This window comes from Protomyctophum bolini, assembly GCF_963924005.1.
Source record: "Protomyctophum bolini genome assembly, chromosome: 9".
In the NCBI taxonomy this organism is placed as follows: Eukaryota; Metazoa; Chordata; class Actinopteri; order Myctophiformes; family Myctophidae; genus Protomyctophum; species Protomyctophum bolini.
Genome location: NC_137870.1, coordinates 30,285,895 through 30,308,074, shown reverse-complemented (window position 1 = coordinate 30,308,074; position 22,180 = coordinate 30,285,895).

Below are 22,180 nucleotides of genomic sequence, written 5' to 3'. Positions count from 1 at the left end.
TCGTCATTTTTTTCAAATCCGCAAAAATGATGAAAAACGGCGTGCTATAGTATGCCGTACGATATGGGCTATAGCCCATGGTCCAAAATGATGAGAAACGAGCCTAACTTTTAATTTCAAAATTTCAAAAAACATGGGCTATAACCCATCGTTTTTGTCATTTCGTCATTTTTTTCAAATCCTCAAAAAGGATGAAAAACTGCGCGCTATAGTTTGCCGTACGATATGGGCTATAGCCCACGGTCCAAAATGATGAGAAACGAGGCTAACTTTTTTTTCAAAATTTCAAAAAACATGGGCTATAACCCATCGTTTTTGTCATTTCGTCATTTTTTTCAAATCCTCAAAAATGATGAAAAACGGCGTGCTATAGTATGCCGTACGATATGGGCTATAGCCCATGGTCCAAAATGATGAGAAACGAGGATAACTCTAATTGTAGTAGTGGTTAAGATGTTGGCTTTCCATGTGGGAGACCAGGGTTCGATTCCCGGCTGTTACACTATCATACAAAAGAAGACCTCAACAGTGCTAAGAAAGATCTTAATTAATATGATGCTGTGTTATTTAAACTTTACTAACTGAAGGCTAACGAACAAAAGATCACTTCAAAATTACCAGGAGACTTTGCCTGAGAGTGTCTGACTGATGGTGCAGTGGTCTAATCATCAGGGTTTCAGTACAGACATTCCATGTTCAAGGCCTGTTCCTCCTACAGCTCAATGCTGCAGTAATTTGAACTTTTCAAGGCTAGAATAAAAAATAGAAACTCAAAAGCACCCGGAGACATCTGCTGAATGCCCAAAGGTGCTGTGGCGTAATGGTGTGGAGCGCTTGGCCCGATGCCTCTGCTACAGTCAGTTGCCCGGTTCAAGTCCCATGTCATGACATCAAGGTGCTGGAGGACCATCGGGAGTTCCTCCTACAGCTCAATGCTGCAGTAATTTGACCTTTTCAAGGCTAGAATAAAAAATAGAAACTCAAAAGCACCCGGAGACATCTGCTGAATGCCCAAAGGTGCTGTGGGGTAATGGTGTGGAGCGCTTGGCCCGATGCCTCTGCTACAGTCAGTTGCCCGGTTCAAGTCCCATGTCATGACATCAAGGTGCTGGAGGACCATCGGGAGTTCCTCCTACAGCTCAATGCTGCAGTAATTTGAACTTTTCAAGGCTAGAATAAAAAATAGAAACTCAAAAGCACCCGGAGACATCTGCTGAATGCCCAAAGGTGCTGTGGCGTAATGGTGTGGAGCGCTTGGCCCGATGCCTCTGCTACAGTCAGTTGCCCGGTTCAAGTCCCATGTCATGACATCAAGGTGCTGGAGGACCATCGGGAGTTCCTCCTACAGCTCAATGCTGCAGTAATTTGAACTTTTCAAGGCTAGAATAAAAAATAGAAACTCAAAAGCACCCGGAGACATCTGCTGAATGCCCAAAGGTGCTGTGGCGTAATGGTGTGGAGCGCTTGGCCCGATGCCTCTGCTACAGTCAGTTGCCCGGTTCAAGTCCCATGTCATGACATCAAGGTGCTGGAGGACCATCGGGAGTTCCTCCTACAGCTCAATGCTGCAGTAATTTGAACTTTTCAAGGCTAGAATAAAAAATAGAAACTCAAAAGCACCCGGAGACATCTGCTGAATGCCCAAAGGTGCTGTGGCGTAATGGTGTGGAGCGCTTGGCCCGATGCCTCTGCTACAGTCAGTTGGCCGGTTCAAGTCCCATGTCATGACATCAAGGTGCTGGAGGACCATCGGGAGACGGTGCTCTCTCCCCCTGTTTCCTGAAAAGTAGCATTTGGGGGTTATGTTTGAAAGAACCCTGTCCACCTAAAGTTTTACAGATAAGAATTAAGTCAAACTTTTAAAAAGAAATAGCAATGCATTTTGGCCCATCATCTGACAGAATAGTCTGTGACTATATGAATTTGACAATGAAAAACTGCAAATTGCGGAAATTGAAAATTGCGGAAATTGGAAATTGCGGAAATTGGAAATTGCGGAAATTGAGGAAATTGCAAATTGCGGAAATTGAAAATTGCGGAAATTGCGGAAATTGCAAATTGCAAATTTGAGAAATTGGAAATTGCGGAAATTGCAAATTGCGGAAATTGGAAATTGCAAAATGCGGAAATTGCAAATTTGGGAAATTGAGGTGGCCCAAAACTTGGTTGGAAAGTCCCTCTTTTATGTCTGGCTTCCAGGCCAGTTGGAAAATGGCACACTGAGAGGTGGTAAGAGTATGTTAAATTGGACATTTTCATGGTAAAAGATTAGCTGGACAGGGTTCTTTCAGACATAAGCCCCAACCGTTACATCTCAGGAAACAGGGGGAGAGAGCACCGTCTCCCGATGGTCCTCCAGCACCTTGATGTCATGACATGGGACTTGAACCGGCCAACTGACTGTAGCAGAGGCAACAGGCCAAGCGCTCCACACCATTACACCACGGCACCTTTGGGCATTCAGCAGATGTCTCCGGGTGCTTTTGAGTTTTTATTTTTTATTCTAGCCTTGAAAAGTTCAAATTACTGCAGCATTGAGCTGTAGGAGGAACTCCCGATGGTCTTCCAGCACCTTGATGTCATGACATGGGACTTGAACCGGCCAACTGACTGTAGCAGAGGCATCGGGCCAAGCTCTCCACACCATTACGCCACTGCACCTTTGGGCATTCAGCAGATGTCTCCGGGTGCTTTTGAGTTTTTATTTTTTATTCTAGCCTTGAAAGGTTCAAATTACTGCAGCATTGAGCTGTAGGAGGAACAGGCCTTGAACATGGAATGTCTGTACTGAAACCCTGATGATTAGACCACTGCACCATCAGTCAGACACTCTCAGGCAAAGTCTCCTGGTAATTTTGAAGTGATCTTTTGTTCGTTAGCCTTCAGTTAGTAAAGTTTAAATAACACAGCATCATATTAATCAGATCTTTCTTAGCGCTGTTGAGGTCTTCTTTTGTATGATAGTGTAACAGCCGGGAATCGAACCCTGGTCTCCCACGTGGAAAGCCAACATCTTAACCACTACGACAATTTCAGTTATCCTCATTTCTCATCATTTTGGACCATGGGCTATAGCCCATATCGTACGGCATACTATAGCACGCCGCTTTTCATCGTTTTTGAGGATTTGAAAATAATGAAAATATGAAAAAAACGATGGGTTATAGCCCATGTCTCATTTAACCAGCCTTTTAAAATTTAGATGGACAGTGAAAATGTTCTTCAGGAGACTAGAACCCTGACTAGAACGATATGGGCTATAGCCCATGGTCCAAAATGATGAGAAACGAGGATAAGTTTGTTTTTTTTTTCAAAATTTCAAAAAACATGGGCTATAACCCATCGTTTTTTTCATTTTTTCATTTTTTTCAAATCCTCAAAAATGATGAAAAACTGCGCGCTATAGTATGCCGTACGATATGGGCTATAGCCCACGGTCCAAAATGATGAGAAACGAGGCTAACTTTTTTTTTCAAAATTTCAAAAAACATGGGCTATAACCCATCGTTTTTTGTCATTTCGTCATTTTTTTGAAATCCTCAAAAAGGATGAAAAACGGTGCGCTATAGTATGCCGTACGATATGGGCTATAGCCCATGGTCCAAAATGATGAGAAACGAGGATAACTTTTTTTTTCAAAATTTCAAAAAACATGGGCTATAACCCATCGTTTTTGTCATTTCGTCATTTTTTTCAAATCTTCAAAAATGATGAAAAACTGCGCGCTATAGTATGCCGTACGATATGGGCTATAGCCCATGGTCCAAAATGATGAGAAACGAGGATAACTTTTTTTTTCAAAATTTCAAAAAACATGGGCTATAACCCATCGTTTTTTTCATTTTTTCATTTTTTTCAAATCCTCAAAAATGATGAAAAACTGCGCGCTATAGTATGCCGTACGATATGGGCTATAGCCCACGGTCCAAAATGATGAGAAACGAGGCTAACTTTTTTTTTCAAAATTTCAAAAAACATGGGCTATAACCCATCGTTTTTGTCATTTCGTCATTTTTTTGAAATCCTCAAAAAGGATGAAAAACGGTGCGCTATAGTATGCCGTACGATATGGGCTATAGCCCATGGTCCAAAATGATGAGAAACGAGGATCCTTTTTTTTTTTTTAATTAAAAAAACATGGGCTATAACCCATCGTTTTTGTCATTTCGTAATTTTTTTCAAATCTTCAAAAATGATGAAAAACTGCGCGCTATAGTATGCCGTACGATATGGGCTATAGCCCACGGTCCAAAATGATAAGAAACGAGGCTAACTTTTTTTTTCAAAATTTCAAAAAACATGGGCTATAACCCATCGTTTTTGTCATTTCGTCAATTTTTTCAAATCCTCAAAAAGGATGAAAAACTGCGCGCTATAGTTTGCCGTACGATATGGGCTATAGCCCACGGTCCAAAATGATGAGAAACGAGGCTAACTTTTTTTTCAAAATTTCAAAAAACATGGGCTATAACCCATCGTTTTTGTCATTTCGTCATTTTTTTCAAATCCGCAAAAATGATGAAAAACGGCGTGCTATAGTATGCCGTACGATATGGGCTATAGCCCATGGTCCAAAATGATGAGAAACGAGGATAACTCTAATTGTAGTAGTGGTTAAGATGTTGGCTTTCCACGTGGGAGACCAGGGTTCGATTCCCGGCTGTTACACTATCATACAAAAGAAGACCTCACCAGTGCTAAGAAAGATCTTAATTAATATGATGCTGTGTTATTTAAACTTTACTAACTGAAGGCTAACGAACAAAAGATCACTTCAAAATTACCAGGAGACTTTGCCTGAGAGTGTCTGACTGATGGTGCAGTGGTCTAATCATCAGGGTTTCAGTACAGACATTCCATGTTCAAGGCCTGTTCCTCCTACAGCTCAATGCTGCAGTAATTTGAACTTTTCAAGGCTAGAATAAAAAATAGAAACTCAAAAGCACCCGGAGACATCTGCTGAATGCCCAAAGGTGCTGTGGCGTAATGGTGTGGAGCGCTTGGCCCGATGCCTCTGCTACAGTCAGTTGCCCGGTTCAAGTCCCATGTCATGACATCAAGGTGCTGGAGGACCATCGGGAGTTCCTCCTACAGCTCAATGCTGCAGTAATTTGACCTTTTCAAGGCTAGAATAAAAAATAGAAACTCAAAAGCACCCGGAGACATCTGCTGAATGCCCAAAGGTGCTGTGGCGTAATGGTGTGGAGCGCTTGGCCCGATGCCTCTGCTACAGTCAGTTGCCCGGTTCAAGTCCCATGTCATGACATCAAGGTGCTGGAGGACCATCGGGAGTTCCTCCTACAGCTCAATGCTGCAGTAATTTGAACTTTTCAAGGCTAGAATAAAAAATAGAAACTCAAAAGCACCCGGAGACATCTGCTGAATGCCCAAAGGTGCTGTGGCGTAATGGTGTGGAGCGCTTGGCCCGATGCCTCTGCTACAGTCAGTTGCCCGGTTCAAGTCCCATGTCATGACATCAAGGTGCTGGAGGACCATCGGGAGTTCCTCCTACAGCTCAATGCTGCAGTAATTTGAACTTTTCAAGGCTAGAATAAAAAATAGAAACTCAAAAGCACCCGGAGACATCTGCTGAATGCCCAAAGGTGCTGTGGCGTAATGGTGTGGAGCGCTTGGCCCGATGCCTCTGCTACAGTCAGTTGCCCGGTTCAAGTCCCATGTCATGACATCAAGGTGCTGGAGGACCATCGGGAGTTCCTCCTACAGCTCAATGCTGCAGTAATTTGAACTTTTCAAGGCTAGAATAAAAAATAGAAACTCAAAAGCACCCGGAGACATCTGCTGAATGCCCAAAGTTGCTGTGGCGTAATGGTGTGGAGCGCTTGGCCCGATGCCTCTGCAACAGTCAGTTGCCCGGTTCAAGTCCCATGTCATGACATCAAGGTGCTGGAGGACCATCGGGAGTTCCTCCTACAGCTCAATGTTGCAGTAATTTGAACTTTTCAAGGCTAAAATAAAAAATAGAAACTCAAAAGCACCCGGAGACATCTGCTGAATGCCCAAAGGTGCTGTGGCGTAATGGTGTGGAGCGCTTGGCCCGATGCCTCTGCTACAGTCAGTTGGCCGGTTCAAGTCCCATGTCATGACATCAAGGTGCTGGAGGACCATCGGGAGACGGTGCTCTCTCCCCCTGTTTCCTGAAAAGTAGCATTTGGGGGTTATGTTTGAAAGAACCCTGTCCACCTAAAGTTTTACAGATAAGAATTAAGTCAAACTTTTAAAAAGAAATAGCAATGCATTTTGGCCCATCATCTGACAGAATAGTCTGTGACTATATGAATTTGACAATGAAAAACTGCAAATTGCGGAAATTGCAAATTGCGGAAATTGGAAATTGCGGAAATTGGAAATTGCGGAAATTGAGGAAATTGCAAATTGCGGAAATTGCAAATTGTGGAAATTGAAAATTGCGGAAATTGCGGAAATTGCAAATTGCAAATTTGAGAAATTGGAAATTGCGGAAATTGAGGAAATTGCAAATTGCGGAAATTGGAAATTGCAAAATGCGGAAATTGCAAATTTGGGAAATTGAGGTGGCCCAAAACTTGGTTGGAAAGTCCCTCTTTTATGTCTGGCTTCCAGGCCAGTTGGAAAATGGCACACTGAGAGGTGGTAAGAGTATGTTAAATTGGACATTTTCATGGTAAAAGATTAGCTGGACAGGGTTCTTTCAGACATAAGCCCCAACCGTTACATCTCAGGAAACAGGGGGAGAGAGCACCGTCTCCCGATGGTCCTCCAGCACCTTGATGTCATGACATGGGACTTGAACCGGCCAACTGACTGTAGCAGAGGCAACGGGCCAAGCGCTCCACACCATTACACCACGGCACCTTTGGGCATTCAGCAGATGTCTCCGGGTGCTTTTGAGTTTTTATTTTTTATTCTAGCCTTGAAAAGTTCAAATTACTGCAGCATTGAGCTGTAGGAGGAACTCCCGATGGTCTTCCAGCACCTTGATGTCATGACATGGGACTTGAACCGGCCAACTGACTGTAGCAGAGGCATCGGGCCAAGCGCTCCACACCATTACGCCACTGCACCTTTGGGCATTCAGCAGATGTCTCCGGGTGCTTTTGAGTTTTTATTTTTTATTCTAGCCTTGAAAAGTTCAAATTACTGCAGCATTGAGCTGTAGGAGGAACTCCCGATGGTCTTCCAGCACCTTGATGTCATGACATGGGACTTGAACCGGCCAACTGACTGTAGCAGAGGCATCGGGCCAAGCGCTCCACACCATTACACCACTGCACCTTTGGGCATTCAGCAGATGTCTCCGGGTGCTTTTGAGTTTTTATTTTTTATTCTAGCCTTGAAAGGTTCAAATTACTGCAGCATTGAGCTGTAGGAGGAACAGGCCTTGAACATGGAATGTCTGTACTGAAACCCTGATGATTAGACCACTGCACCATCAGTCAGACACTCTCAGGCAAAGTCTCCTGGTAATTTTGAAGTGATCTTTTGTTCGTTAGCCTTCAGTTAGTAAAGTTTAAATAACACAGCATCATATTAATCAGATCTTTCTTAGCGCTGTTGAGGTCTTCTTTTGTATGATAGTGTAACAGCCGGGAATCGAACCCTGGTCTCCCACGTGGAAAGCCAACATCTTAACCACTACGACAATTTCAGTTATCCTCATTTCTCATCATTTTGGACCATGGGCTATAGCCCATATCGTACGGCATACTATAGCACGCCGCTTTTCATCGTTTTTGAGGATTTGAAAATAATGAAAATATGAAAAAAACGATGGGTTATAGCCCATGTCTCATTTAACCAGCCTTTTAAAATTTAGATGGACAGTGAAAATGTTCTTCAGGAGACTAGAACCCTGACTAGAACGATATGGGCTATAACCCATCGTTTTTGTCATTTCGTCATTTTTTTGAAATCCTCAAAAAGGATGAAAAACGGTGCGCTATAGTATGCCGTACGATATGGGCTATAGCCCATGGTCCAAAATGATGAGAAACGAGGATCCTTTTTTTTCAAAATTTCAAAAAACATGGGCTATAACCCATCGTTTTTGTCATTTCGTCATTTTTTTCAAATCTTCAAAAATGATGAAAAACTGCGCGCTATAGTATGCCGTACGATATGGGCTATAGCCCACGGTCCAAAATGATGAGAAACGAGGCTAACTTTTTTTTTCAAAATTTCAAAAAACATGGGCTATAACCCATCGTTTTTGTCATTTCGTCATTTTTTTGAAATCCTCAAAAAGGATGAAAAACGGTGCGCTATAGTATGCCGTACGATATGGGCTATAGCCCATGGTCCAAAATGATGAGAAACGAGGATAACTTTTTTTTTCAAAATTTCAAAAAACATGGGCTATAACCCATCGTTTTTGTCATTTCGTCATTTTTTTCAAATCTTAAAAAATGATGAAAAACTGCGCGCTATAGTATGCCGTACGATATGGGCTATAGCCCACGGTCCAAAATGATGAGAAACGAGGCTAACTTTTTTTTTCAAAATTTCAAAAAACATGGGCTATAACCCATCGTTTTTGTCATTTCGTCATTTTTTTGAAATCCTCAAAAAGGATGAAAAACGGTGCGCTATAGTATGCCGTACGATATGGGCTATAGCCCATGGTCCAAAATGATGAGAAACGAGGATCCTTTTTTTTCAAAATTTCAAAAAACATGGGCTATAACCCATCGTTTTTGTCATTTCGTCATTTTTTTCAAATCTTAAAAAATGATGAAAAACTGCGCGCTATAGTATGCCGTACGATATGGGCTATAGCCCACGGTCCAAAATGATGAGAAACGAGGCTAACTTTTTTTTTCAAAATTTCAAAAAACATGGGCTATAACCCATCGTTTTTGTCATTTCGTCATTTTTTTCAAATCCTCAAAAAGGATGAAAAACGGTGCGCTATAGTATGCCGTACGATATGGGCTATAGCCCATGGTCCAAAATGATGAGAAACGAGGATAACTTTTTTTTTCAAAATTTCAAAAAACATGGGCTATAACCCATCGTTTTTGTCATTTCGTCATTTTTTTCAAATCTTAAAAAATGATGAAAAACTGCGCGCTATAGTATGCCGTACGATATGGGCTATAGCCCACGGTCCAAAATGATGAGAAACGAGGCTAACTTTTTTTTTCAAAATTTCAAAAAACATGGGCTATAACCCATCGTTTTTGTCATTTCGTCATTTTTTTGAAATCCTCAAAAAGGATGAAAAACGGTGCGCTATAGTATGCCGTACGATATGGGCTATAGCCCATGGTCCAAAATGATGAGAAACGAGGCTAACTTTTTTTTTCAAAATTTCAAAAAACATGGGCTATAACCCATCGTTTTTGTCATTTCGTCATTTTTTTCAAATCTTAAAAAATGATGAAAAACTGCGCGCTATAGTATGCCGTACGATATGGGCTATAGCCCACGGTCCAAAATGATGAGAAACGAGGCTAACTTTTTTTTTCAAAATTTCAAAAAACATGGGCTATAACCCATCGTTTTTGTCATTTCGTCATTTTTTTGAAATCCTCAAAAAGGATGAAAAACGGTGCGCTATAGTATGCCGTACGATATGGGCTATAGCCCATGGTCCAAAATGATGAGAAACGAGGCTAACTTTTTTTTTCAAAATTTCAAAAAACATGGGCTATAACCCATCGTTTTTGTCATTTCGTCATTTTTTTCAAATCCTCAAAAAGGATGAAAAACGGTGCGCTATAGTATGCCGTACGATATGGGCTATAGCCCATGGTCCAAAATGATGAGAAACGAGGATAACTTTTTTTTTCAAAATTTCAAAAAACATGGGCTATAACCCATCGTTTTTGTCATTTCGTCATTTTTTTCAAATCTTCAAAAATGATGAAAAACTGCGTGCTATAGTATGCCGTACGATATGGGCTATAGCCCACGGTCCAAAATGATGAGAAACGAGGCTAACTTTATTTTCAAAATTTCAAAAAACATGGGCTATAACCCATCGTTTTTGTCATTTCGTCATTTTTTTCAAATCCTCAAAAATGATGAAAAACGGCGTGCTATAGTATGCCGTACGATATGGGCTATAGCCCATGGTCCAAAATGATGAGAAACGAGGATAACTCTAATTGTAGTAGTGGTTAAGATGTTGGCTTTCCACGTGGGAGACCAGGGTTCGATTCCCGGCTGTTACACTATCATACAAAAGAAGACCTCAACAGTGCTAAGAAAGATCTTAATTAATATGATGCTGTGTTATTTAAACTTTACTAACTGAAGGCTAACGAACAAAAGATCACTTCAAAATTACCAGGAGACTTTGCCTGAGAGTGTCTGACTGATGGTGCAGTGGTCTAATCATCAGGGTTTCAGTACAGACATTCCATGTTCAAGGCCTGTTCCTCCTACAGCTCAATGCTGCAGTAATTTGAACTTTTCAAGGCTAGAATAAAAAATAGAAACTCAAAAGCACCCGGAGACATCTGCTGAATGCCCAAAGGTGCTGTGGCGTAATGGTGTGGAGCGCTTGGCCCGATGCCTCTGCTACAGTCAGTTGCCCGGTTCAAGTCCCATGTCATGACATCAAGGTGCTGGAGGACCATCGGGAGTTCCTCCTACAGCTCAATGCTGCAGTAATTTGAACTTTTCAAGGCTAGAATAAAAAATAGAAACTCAAAAGCACCCGGAGACATCTGCTGAATGCCCAAAGGTGCTGTGGCGTAATGGTGTGGAGCGCTTGGCCCGATGCCTCTGCTACAGTCAGTTGCCCGGTTCAAGTCCCATGTCATGACATCAAGGTGCTGGAGGACCATCGGGAGTTCCTCCTACAGCTCAATGCTGCAGTAATTTGAACTTTTCAAGGCTAGAATAAAAAATAGAAACTCAAAAGCACCCGGAGACATCTGCTGAATGCCCAAAGGTGCTGTGGCGTAATGGTGTGGAGCGCTTGGCCCGATGCCTCTGCTACAGTCAGTTGGCCGGTTCAAGTCCCATGTCATGACATCAAGGTGCTGGAGGACCATCGGGAGACGGTGCTCTCTCCCCCTGTTTCCTGAAAAGTAGCATTTGGGGGTTATGTTTGAAAGAACCCTGTCCACCTAAAGTTTTACAGATAAGAATTAAGTCAAACTTTTAAAAAGAAATAGCAATGCATTTTGGCCCATCATCTGACAGAATAGTCTGTGACTATATGAATTTGACAATGAAAAACTGCAAATTGCGGAAATTGAAAATTGCGGAAATTGGAAATTGCGGAAATTGCAAATTGCGGAAATTGAAAATTGCGGAAATTGCGGAAATTGCAAATTGCAAATTTGAGAAATTGGAAATTGCGGAAATTGAGGAAATTGCAAATTGCGGAAATTGGAAATTGCAAAATGCGGAAATTGCAAATTTGGGAAATTGAGGTGGCCCAAAACTTGGTTGGAAAGTCCCTCTTTTATGTCTGGCTTCCAGGCCAGTTGGAAAATGGCACACTGAGAGGTGGTAAGAGTATGTTAAATTGGACATTTTCATGGTAAAAGATTAGCTGGACAGGGTTCTTTCAGACATAAGCCCCAACCGTTACATCTCAGGAAACAGGGGGAGAGAGCACCGTCTCCCGATGGTCCTCCAGCACCTTGATGTCATGACATGGGACTTGAACCGGCCAACTGACTGTAGCAGAGGCAACGGGCCAAGCGCTCCACACCATTACACCACGGCACCTTTGGGCATTCAGCAGATGTCTCCGGGTGCTTTTGAGTTTTTATTTTTTATTCTAGCCTTGAAAAGTTCAAATTACTGCAGCATTGAGCTGTAGGAGGAACTCCCGATGGTCTTCCAGCACCTTGATGTCATGACATGGGACTTGAACCGGCCAACTGACTGTAGCAGAGGCATCGGGCCAAGCGCTCCACACCATTACGCCACTGCACCTTTGGGCGTTCAGCAGATGTCTCCGGGTGCTTTTGAGTTTTTATTTTTTATTCTAGCCTTGAAAGGTTCAAATTACTGCAGCATTGAGCTGTAGGAGGAACAGGCCTTGAACATGGAATGTCTGTACTGAAACCCTGATGATTAGACCACTGCACCATCAGTCAGACACTCTCAGGCAAAGTCTCCTGGTAATTTTGAAGTGATCTTTTGTTCGTTAGCCTTCAGTTAGTAAAGTTTAAATAACACAGCATCATATTAATCAGATCTTTCTTAGCGCTGTTGAGGTCTTCTTTTGTATGATAGTGTAACAGCCGGGAATCGAACCCTGGTCTCCCACGTGGAAAGCCAACATCTTAACCACTACGACAATTTCAGTTATCCTCATTTCTCATCATTTTGGACCATGGGCTATAGCCCATATCGTACGGCATACTATAGCACGCCGCTTTTCATCGTTTTTGAGGATTTGAAAATAATGAAAATATGAAAAAAACGATGGGTTATAGCCCATGTCTCATTTAACCAGCCTTTTAAAATTTAGATGGACAGTGAAAATGTTCTTCAGGAGACTAGAACCCTGACTAGAACGATATGGGCTATAGCCCATGGTCCAAAATGATGAGAAACGAGGATAAGTTTTTTTTTTTTTCAAAATTTCAAAAAACATGGGCTATAACCTATCGTTTTTTTCATTTTTTCATTTTTTTCAAATCCTCAAAAATGATGAAAAACTGCGCGCTATAGTATGCCGTACGATATGGGCTATAGCCCACGGTCCAAAATGATGAGAAACGAGGCTAACTTTTTTTTTCAAAATTTCAAAAAACATGGGCTATAACCCATCGTTTTTGTCATTTCGTCATTTTTTTGAAATCCTCAAAAAGGATGAAAAACGGTGCGCTATAGTATGCCGTACGATATGGGCTATAGCCCATGGTCCAAAATGATGAGAAACGAGGATAACTTTTTTTTTCAAAATTTCAAAAAACATGGGCTATAACCCATCGTTTTTGTCATTTCGTCATTTTTTTTAAATCTTCAAAAATGATGAAAAACTGCGCGCTATAGTATGCCGTACGATATGGGCTATAGCCCATGGTCCAAAATGATGAGAAACGAGGATAACTTTTTTTTTCAAAATTTCAAAAAACATGGGCTATAACCCATAGTTTTTTTCATTTTTTCATTTTTTTCAAATCCTCAAAAATGATGAAAAACTGCGCGCTATAGTATGCCGTACGATATGGGCTATAGCCCACGGTCCAAAATGATGAGAAACGAGGCTAACTTTTTTTTTCAAAATTTCAAAAAACATGGGCTATAACCCATCGTTTTTGTAATTTCGTCATTTTTTTGAAATCCTCAAAAAGGATGAAAAACGGTGCGCTATAGTATGCCGTACGATATGGGCTATAGCCCATGGTCCAAAATGATGAGAAACGAGGATCCTTTTTTTTTCAAAATTTCAAAAAACATGGGCTATAACCCATCGTTTTTGTCATTTCGTCATTTTTTTCAAATCTTCAAAAATGATGAAAAACTGCGCGCTATAGTATGCCGTACGATATGGGCTATAGCCCACGGTCCAAAATGATAAGAAACGAGGCTAACTTTTTTTTTTCAAAATTTCAAAAAACATGGGCTATAACCCATCGTTTTTGTCATTTCGTCATTTTTTTCAAATCCTCAAAAAGGATGAAAAACGGTGCGCTATAGTATGCCGTACGATATGGGCTATAGCCCATGGTCCAAAATGATGAGAAACGAGGATAATTTTTTTTCCAAAATTTCAAAAAACATGGGCTATAACCCATCGTTTTTGTCATTTCGTCATTTTTTTGAAATCCTCAAAAAGGATGAAAAACGGTGCGCTATAGTATGCCGTACGATATGGGCTATAGCCCATGGTCCAAAATGATGAGAAACGAGGCTAACTTTTTTTTTCAAAATTTCAAAAAACATGGGCTATAACCCATCGTTTTTGTCATTTCGTCATTTTTTTCAAATCCTCAAAAAGGATGAAAAACTGCGCGCTATAGTTTGCCGTACGATATGGGCTATAGCCCACGGTCCAAAATGATGAGAAACGAGGCTAACTTTTTTTTCAAAATTTCAAAAAACATGGGCTATAACCCATCGTTTTTGTCATTTCGTCATTTTTTTCAAATCCGCAAAAATGATGAAAAACGGCGTGCTATAGTATGCCGTACGATATGGGCTATAGCCCATGGTCCAAAATGATGAGAAACGAGCCTAACTTTTAATTTCAAAATTTCAAAAAACATGGGCTATAACCCATCGTTTTTGTCATTTCGTCATTTTTTTCAAATCCTCAAAAAGGATGAAAAACTGCGCGCTATAGTTTGCCGTACGATATGGGCTATAGCCCACGGTCCAAAATGATGAGAAACGAGGCTAACTTTTTTTTCAAAATTTCAAAAAACATGGGCTATAACCCATCGTTTTTGTCATTTCGTCATTTTTTTCAAATCCTCAAAAATGATGAAAAACGGCGTGCTATAGTATGCCGTACGATATGGGCTATAGCCCATGGTCCAAAATGATGAGAAACGAGGATAACTCTAATTGTAGTAGTGGTTAAGATGTTGGCTTTCCATGTGGGAGACCAGGGTTCGATTCCCGGCTGTTACACTATCATACAAAAGAAGACCTCAACAGTGCTAAGAAAGATCTTAATTAATATGATGCTGTGTTATTTAAACTTTACTAACTGAAGGCTAACGAACAAAAGATCACTTCAAAATTACCAGGAGACTTTGCCTGAGAGTGTCTGACTGATGGTGCAGTGGTCTAATCATCAGGGTTTCAGTACAGACATTCCATGTTCAAGGCCTGTTCCTCCTACAGCTCAATGCTGCAGTAATTTGAACTTTTCAAGGCTAGAATAAAAAATAGAAACTCAAAAGCACCCGGAGACATCTGCTGAATGCCCAAAGGTGCTGTGGCGTAATGGTGTGGAGCGCTTGGCCCGATGCCTCTGCTACAGTCAGTTGCCCGGTTCAAGTCCCATGTCATGACATCAAGGTGCTGGAGGACCATCGGGAGTTCCTCCTACAGCTCAATGCTGCAGTAATTTGACCTTTTCAAGGCTAGAATAAAAAATAGAAACTCAAAAGCACCCGGAGACATCTGCTGAATGCCCAAAGGTGCTGTGGGGTAATGGTGTGGAGCGCTTGGCCCGATGCCTCTGCTACAGTCAGTTGCCCGGTTCAAGTCCCATGTCATGACATCAAGGTGCTGGAGGACCATCGGGAGTTCCTCCTACAGCTCAATGCTGCAGTAATTTGAACTTTTCAAGGCTAGAATAAAAAATAGAAACTCAAAAGCACCCGGAGACATCTGCTGAATGCCCAAAGGTGCTGTGGCGTAATGGTGTGGAGCGCTTGGCCCGATGCCTCTGCTACAGTCAGTTGCCCGGTTCAAGTCCCATGTCATGACATCAAGGTGCTGGAGGACCATCGGGAGTTCCTCCTACAGCTCAATGCTGCAGTAATTTGAACTTTTCAAGGCTAGAATAAAAAATAGAAACTCAAAAGCACCCGGAGACATCTGCTGAATGCCCAAAGGTGCTGTGGCGTAATGGTGTGGAGCGCTTGGCCCGATGCCTCTGCTACAGTCAGTTGCCCGGTTCAAGTCCCATGTCATGACATCAAGGTGCTGGAGGACCATCGGGAGTTCCTCCTACAGCTCAATGCTGCAGTAATTTGAACTTTTCAAGGCTAGAATAAAAAATAGAAACTCAAAAGCACCCGGAGACATCTGCTGAATGCCCAAAGGTGCTGTGGCGTAATGGTGTGGAGCGCTTGGCCCGATGCCTCTGCTACAGTCAGTTGGCCGGTTCAAGTCCCATGTCATGACATCAAGGTGCTGGAGGACCATCGGGAGACGGTGCTCTCTCCCCCTGTTTCCTGAAAAGTAGCATTTGGGGGTTATGTTTGAAAGAACCCTGTCCACCTAAAGTTTTACAGATAAGAATTAAGTCAAACTTTTAAAAAGAAATAGCAATGCATTTTGGCCCATCATCTGACAGAATAGTCTGTGACTATATGAATTTGACAATGAAAAACTGCAAATTGCGGAAATTGAAAATTGCGGAAATTGGAAATTGCGGAAATTGGAAATTGCGGAAATTGAGGAAATTGCAAATTGCGGAAATTGAAAATTGCGGAAATTGCGGAAATTGCAAATTGCAAATTTGAGAAATTGGAAATTGCGGAAATTGCAAATTGCGGAAATTGGAAATTGCAAAATGCGGAAATTGCAAATTTGGGAAATTGAGGTGGCCCAAAACTTGGTTGGAAAGTCCCTCTTTTATGTCTGGCTTCCAGGCCAGTTGGAAAATGGCACACTGAGAGGTGGTAAGAGTATGTTAAATTGGACATTTTCATGGTAAAAGATTAGCTGGACAGGGTTCTTTCAGACATAAGCCCCAACCGTTACATCTCAGGAAACAGGGGGAGAGAGCACCGTCTCCCGATGGTCCTCCAGCACCTTGATGTCATGACATGGGACTTGAACCGGCCAACTGACTGTAGCAGAGGCAACAGGCCAAGCGCTCCACACCATTACACCACGGCACCTTTGGGCATTCAGCAGATGTCTCCGGGTGCTTTTGAGTTTTTATTTTTTATTCTAGCCTTGAAAAGTTCAAATTACTGCAGCATTGAGCTGTAGGAGGAACTCCCGATGGTCTTCCAGCACCTTGATGTCATGACATGGGACTTGAACCGGCCAACTGACTGTAGCAGAGGCATCGGGCCAAGCTCTCCACACCATTACGCCACTGCACCTTTGGGCATTCAGCAGATGTCTCCGGGTGCTTTTGAGTTTTTATTTTTTATTCTAGCCTTGAAAGGTTCAAATTACTGCAGCATTGAGCTGTAGGAGGAACAGGCCTTGAACATGGAATGTCTGTACTGAAACCCTGATGATTAGACCACTGCACCATCAGTCAGACACTCTCAGGCAAAGTCTCCTGGTAATTTTGAAGTGATCTTTTGTTCGTTAGCCTTCAGTTAGTAAAGTTTAAATAACACAGCATCATATTAATCAGATCTTTCTTAGCGCTGTTGAGGTCTTCTTTTGTATGATAGTGTAACAGCCGGGAATCGAACCCTGGTCTCCCACGTGGAAAGCCAACATCTTAACCACTACGACAATTTCAGTTATCCTCATTTCTCATCATTTTGGACCATGGGCTATAGCCCATATCGTACGGCATACTATAGCACGCCGCTTTTCATCGTTTTTGAGGATTTGAAAATAATGAAAATATGAAAAAAACGATGGGTTATAGCCCATGTCTCATTTAACCAGCCTTTTAAAATTTAGATGGACAGTGAAAATGTTCTTCAGGAGACTAGAACCCTGACTAGAACGATATGGGCTATAGCCCATGGTCCAAAATGATGAGAAACGAGGATAAGTTTGTTTTTTTTTTCAAAATTTCAAAAAACATGGGCTATAACCCATCGTTTTTTTCATTTTTTCATTTTTTTCAAATCCTCAAAAATGATGAAAAACTGCGCGCTATAGTATGCCGTACGATATGGGCTATAGCCCACGGTCCAAAATGATGAGAAACGAGGCTAACTTTTTTTTTCAAAATTTCAAAAAACATGGGCTATAACCCATCGTTTTTTGTCATTTCGTCATTTTTTTGAAATCCTCAAAAAGGATGAAAAACGGTGCGCTATAGTATGCCGTACGATATGGGCTATAGCCCATGGTCCAAAATGATGAGAAACGAGGATAACTTTTTTTTTCAAAATTTCAAAAAACATGGGCTATAACCCATCGTTTTTGTCATTTCGTCATTTTTTTCAAATCTTCAAAAATGATGAAAAACTGCGCGCTATAGTATGCCGTACGATATGGGCTATAGCCCATGGTCCAAAATGATGAGAAACGAGGATAACTTTTTTTTTCAAAATTTCAAAAAACATGGGCTATAACCCATCGTTTTTTTCATTTTTTCATTTTTTTCAAATCCTCAAAAATGATGAAAAACTGCGCGCTATAGTATGCCGTACGATATGGGCTATAGCCCACGGTCCAAAATGATGAGAAACGAGGCTAACTTTTTTTTTCAAAATTTCAAAAAACATGGGCTATAACCCATCGTTTTTGTCATTTCGTCATTTTTTTGAAATCCTCAAAAAGGATGAAAAACGGTGCGCTATAGTATGCCGTACGATATGGGCTATAGCCCATGGTCCAAAATGATGAGAAACGAGGATCCTTTTTTTTTTTTTAATTAAAAAAACATGGGCTATAACCCATCGTTTTTGTCATTTCGTAATTTTTTTCAAATCTTCAAAAATGATGAAAAACTGCGCGCTATAGTATGCCGTACGATATGGGCTATAGCCCACGGTCCAAAATGATAAGAAACGAGGCTAACTTTTTTTTTCAAAATTTCAAAAAACATGGGCTATAACCCATCGTTTTTGTCATTTCGTCAATTTTTTCAAATCCTCAAAAAGGATGAAAAACTGCGCGCTATAGTTTGCCGTACGATATGGGCTATAGCCCACGGTCCAAAATGATGAGAAACGAGGCTAACTTTTTTTTCAAAATTTCAAAAAACATGGGCTATAACCCATCGTTTTTGTCATTTCGTCATTTTTTTCAAATCCGCAAAAATGATGAAAAACGGCGTGCTATAGTATGCCGTACGATATGGGCTATAGCCCATGGTCCAAAATGATGAGAAACGAGGATAACTCTAATTGTAGTAGTGGTTAAGATGTTGGCTTTCCACGTGGGAGACCAGGGTTCGATTCCCGGCTGTTACACTATCATACAAAAGAAGACCTCACCAGTGCTAAGAAAGATCTTAATTAATATGATGCTGTGTTATTTAAACTTTACTAACTGAAGGCTAACGAACAAAAGATCACTTCAAAATTACCAGGAGACTTTGCCTGAGAGTGTCTGACTGATGGTGCAGTGGTCTAATCATCAGGGTTTCAGTACAGACATTCCATGTTCAAGGCCTGTTCCTCCTACAGCTCAATGCTGCAGTAATTTGAACTTTTCAAGGCTAGAATAAAAAATAGAAACTCAAAAGCACCCGGAGACATCTGCTGAATGCCCAAAGGTGCTGTGGCGTAATGGTGTGGAGCGCTTGGCCCGATGCCTCTGCTACAGTCAGTTGCCCGGTTCAAGTCCCATGTCATGACATCAAGGTGCTGGAGGACCATCGGGAGTTCCTCCTACAGCTCAATGCTGCAGTAATTTGACCTTTTCAAGGCTAGAATAAAAAATAGAAACTCAAAAGCACCCGGAGACATCTGCTGAATGCCCAAAGGTGCTGTGGCGTAATGGTGTGGAGCGCTTGGCCCGATGCCTCTGCTACAGTCAGTTGCCCGGTTCAAGTCCCATGTCATGACATCAAGGTGCTGGAGGACCATCGGGAGTTCCTCCTACAGCTCAATGCTGCAGTAATTTGAACTTTTCAAGGCTAGAATAAAAAATAGAAACTCAAAAGCACCCGGAGACATCTGCTGAATGCCCAAAGGTGCTGTGGCGTAATGGTGTGGAGCGCTTGGCCCGATGCCTCTGCTACAGTCAGTTGCCCGGTTCAAGTCCCATGTCATGACATCAAGGTGCTGGAGGACCATCGGGAGTTCCTCCTACAGCTCAATGCTGCAGTAATTTGAACTTTTCAAGGCTAGAATAAAAAATAGAAACTCAAAAGCACCCGGAGACATCTGCTGAATGCCCAAAGGTGCTGTGGCGTAATGGTGTGGAGCGCTTGGCCCGATGCCTCTGCTACAGTCAGTTGCCCGGTTCAAGTCCCATGTCATGACATCAAGGTGCTGGAGGACCATCGGGAGTTCCTCCTACAGCTCAATGCTGCAGTAATTTGAACTTTTCAAGGCTAGAATAAAAAATAGAAACTCAAAAGCACCCGGAGACATCTGCTGAATGCCCAAAGTTGCTGTGGCGTAATGGTGTGGAGCGCTTGGCCCGATGCCTCTGCAACAGTCAGTTGCCCGGTTCAAGTCCCATGTCATGACATCAAGGTGCTGGAGGACCATCGGGAGTTCCTCCTACAGCTCAATGTTGCAGTAATTTGAACTTTTCAAGGCTAAAATAAAAAATAGAAACTCAAAAGCACCCGGAGACATCTGCTGAATGCCCAAAGGTGCTGTGGCGTAATGGTGTGGAGCGCTTGGCCCGATGCCTCTGCTACAGTCAGTTGGCCGGTTCAAGTCCCATGTCATGACATCAAGGTGCTGGAGGACCATCGGGAGACGGTGCTCTCTCCCCCTGTTTCCTGAAAAGTAGCATTTGGGGGTTATGTTTGAAAGAACCCTGTCCACCTAAAGTTTTACAGATAAGAATTAAGTCAAACTTTTAAAAAGAAATAGCAATGCATTTTGGCCCATCATCTGACAGAATAGTCTGTGACTATATGAATTTGACAATGAAAAACTGCAAATTGCGGAAATTGCAAATTGCGGAAATTGGAAATTGCGGAAATTGGAAATTGCGGAAATTGAGGAAATTGCAAATTGCGGAAATTGCAAATTGTGGAAATTGAAAATTGCGGAAATTGCGGAAATTGCAAATTGCAAATTTGAGAAATTGGAAATTGCGGAAATTGAGGAAATTGCAAATTGCGGAAATTGGAAATTGCAAAATGCGGAAATTGCAAATTTGGGAAATTGAGGTGGCCCAAAACTTGGTTGGAAAGTCCCTCTTTTATGTCTGGCTTCCAGGCCAGTTGGAAAATGGCACACTGAGAGGTGGTAAGAGTATGTTAAATTGGACATTTTCATGGTAAAAGATTAGCTGGACAGGGTTCTTTCAGACATAAGCCCCAACCGTTACATCTCAGGAAACAGGGGGAGAGAGCACCGTCTCCCGATGGTCCTCCAGCACCTTGATGTCATGACATGGGACTTGAACCGGCCAACTGACTGTAGCAGAGGCAACGGGCCAAGCGCTCCACACCATTACACCACGGCACCTTTGGGCATTCAGCAGATGTCTCCGGGTGCTTTTGAGTTTTTATTTTTTATTCTAGCCTTGAAAAGTTCAAATTACTGCAGCATTGAGCTGTAGGAGGAACTCCCGATGGTCTTCCAGCACCTTGATGTCATGACATGGGACTTGAACCGGCCAACTGACTGTAGCAGAGGCATCGGGCCAAGCGCTCCACACCATTACGCCACTGCACCTTTGGGCATTCAGCAGATGTCTCCGGGTGCTTTTGAGTTTTTATTTTTTATTCTAGCCTTGAAAAGTTCAAATTACTGCAGCATTGAGCTGTAGGAGGAACTCCCGATGGTCTTCCAGCACCTTGATGTCATGACATGGGACTTGAACCGGCCAACTGACTGTAGCAGAGGCATCGGGCCAAGCGCTCCACACCATTACACCACTGCACCTTTGGGCATTCAGCAGATGTCTCCGGGTGCTTTTGAGTTTTTATTTTTTATTCTAGCCTTGAAAGGTTCAAATTACTGCAGCATTGAGCTGTAGGAGGAACAGGCCTTGAACATGGAATGTCTGTACTGAAACCCTGATGATTAGACCACTGCACCATCAGTCAGACACTCTCAGGCAAAGTCTCCTGGTAATTTTGAAGTGATCTTTTGTTCGTTAGCCTTCAGTTAGTAAAGTTTAAATAACACAGCATCATATTAATCAGATCTTTCTTAGCGCTGTTGAGGTCTTCTTTTGTATGATAGTGTAACAGCCGGGAATCGAACCCTGGTCTCCCACGTGGAAAGCCAACATCTTAACCACTACGACAATTTCAGTTATCCTCATTTCTCATCATTTTGGACCATGGGCTATAGCCCATATCGTACGGCATACTATAGCACGCCGCTTTTCATCGTTTTTGAGGATTTGAAAATAATGAAAATATGAAAAAAACGATGGGTTATAGCCCATGTCTCATTTAACCAGCCTTTTAAAATTTAGATGGACAGTGAAAATGTTCTTCAGGAGACTAGAACCCTGACTAGAACGATATGGGCTATAACCCATCGTTTTTGTCATTTCGTCATTTTTTTGAAATCCTCAAAAAGGATGAAAAACGGTGCGCTATAGTATGCCGTACGATATGGGCTATAGCCCATGGTCCAAAATGATGAGAAACGAGGATCCTTTTTTTTCAAAATTTCAAAAAACATGGGCTATAACCCATCGTTTTTGTCATTTCGTCATTTTTTTCAAATCTTCAAAAATGATGAAAAACTGCGCGCTATAGTATGCCGTACGATATGGGCTATAGCCCACGGTC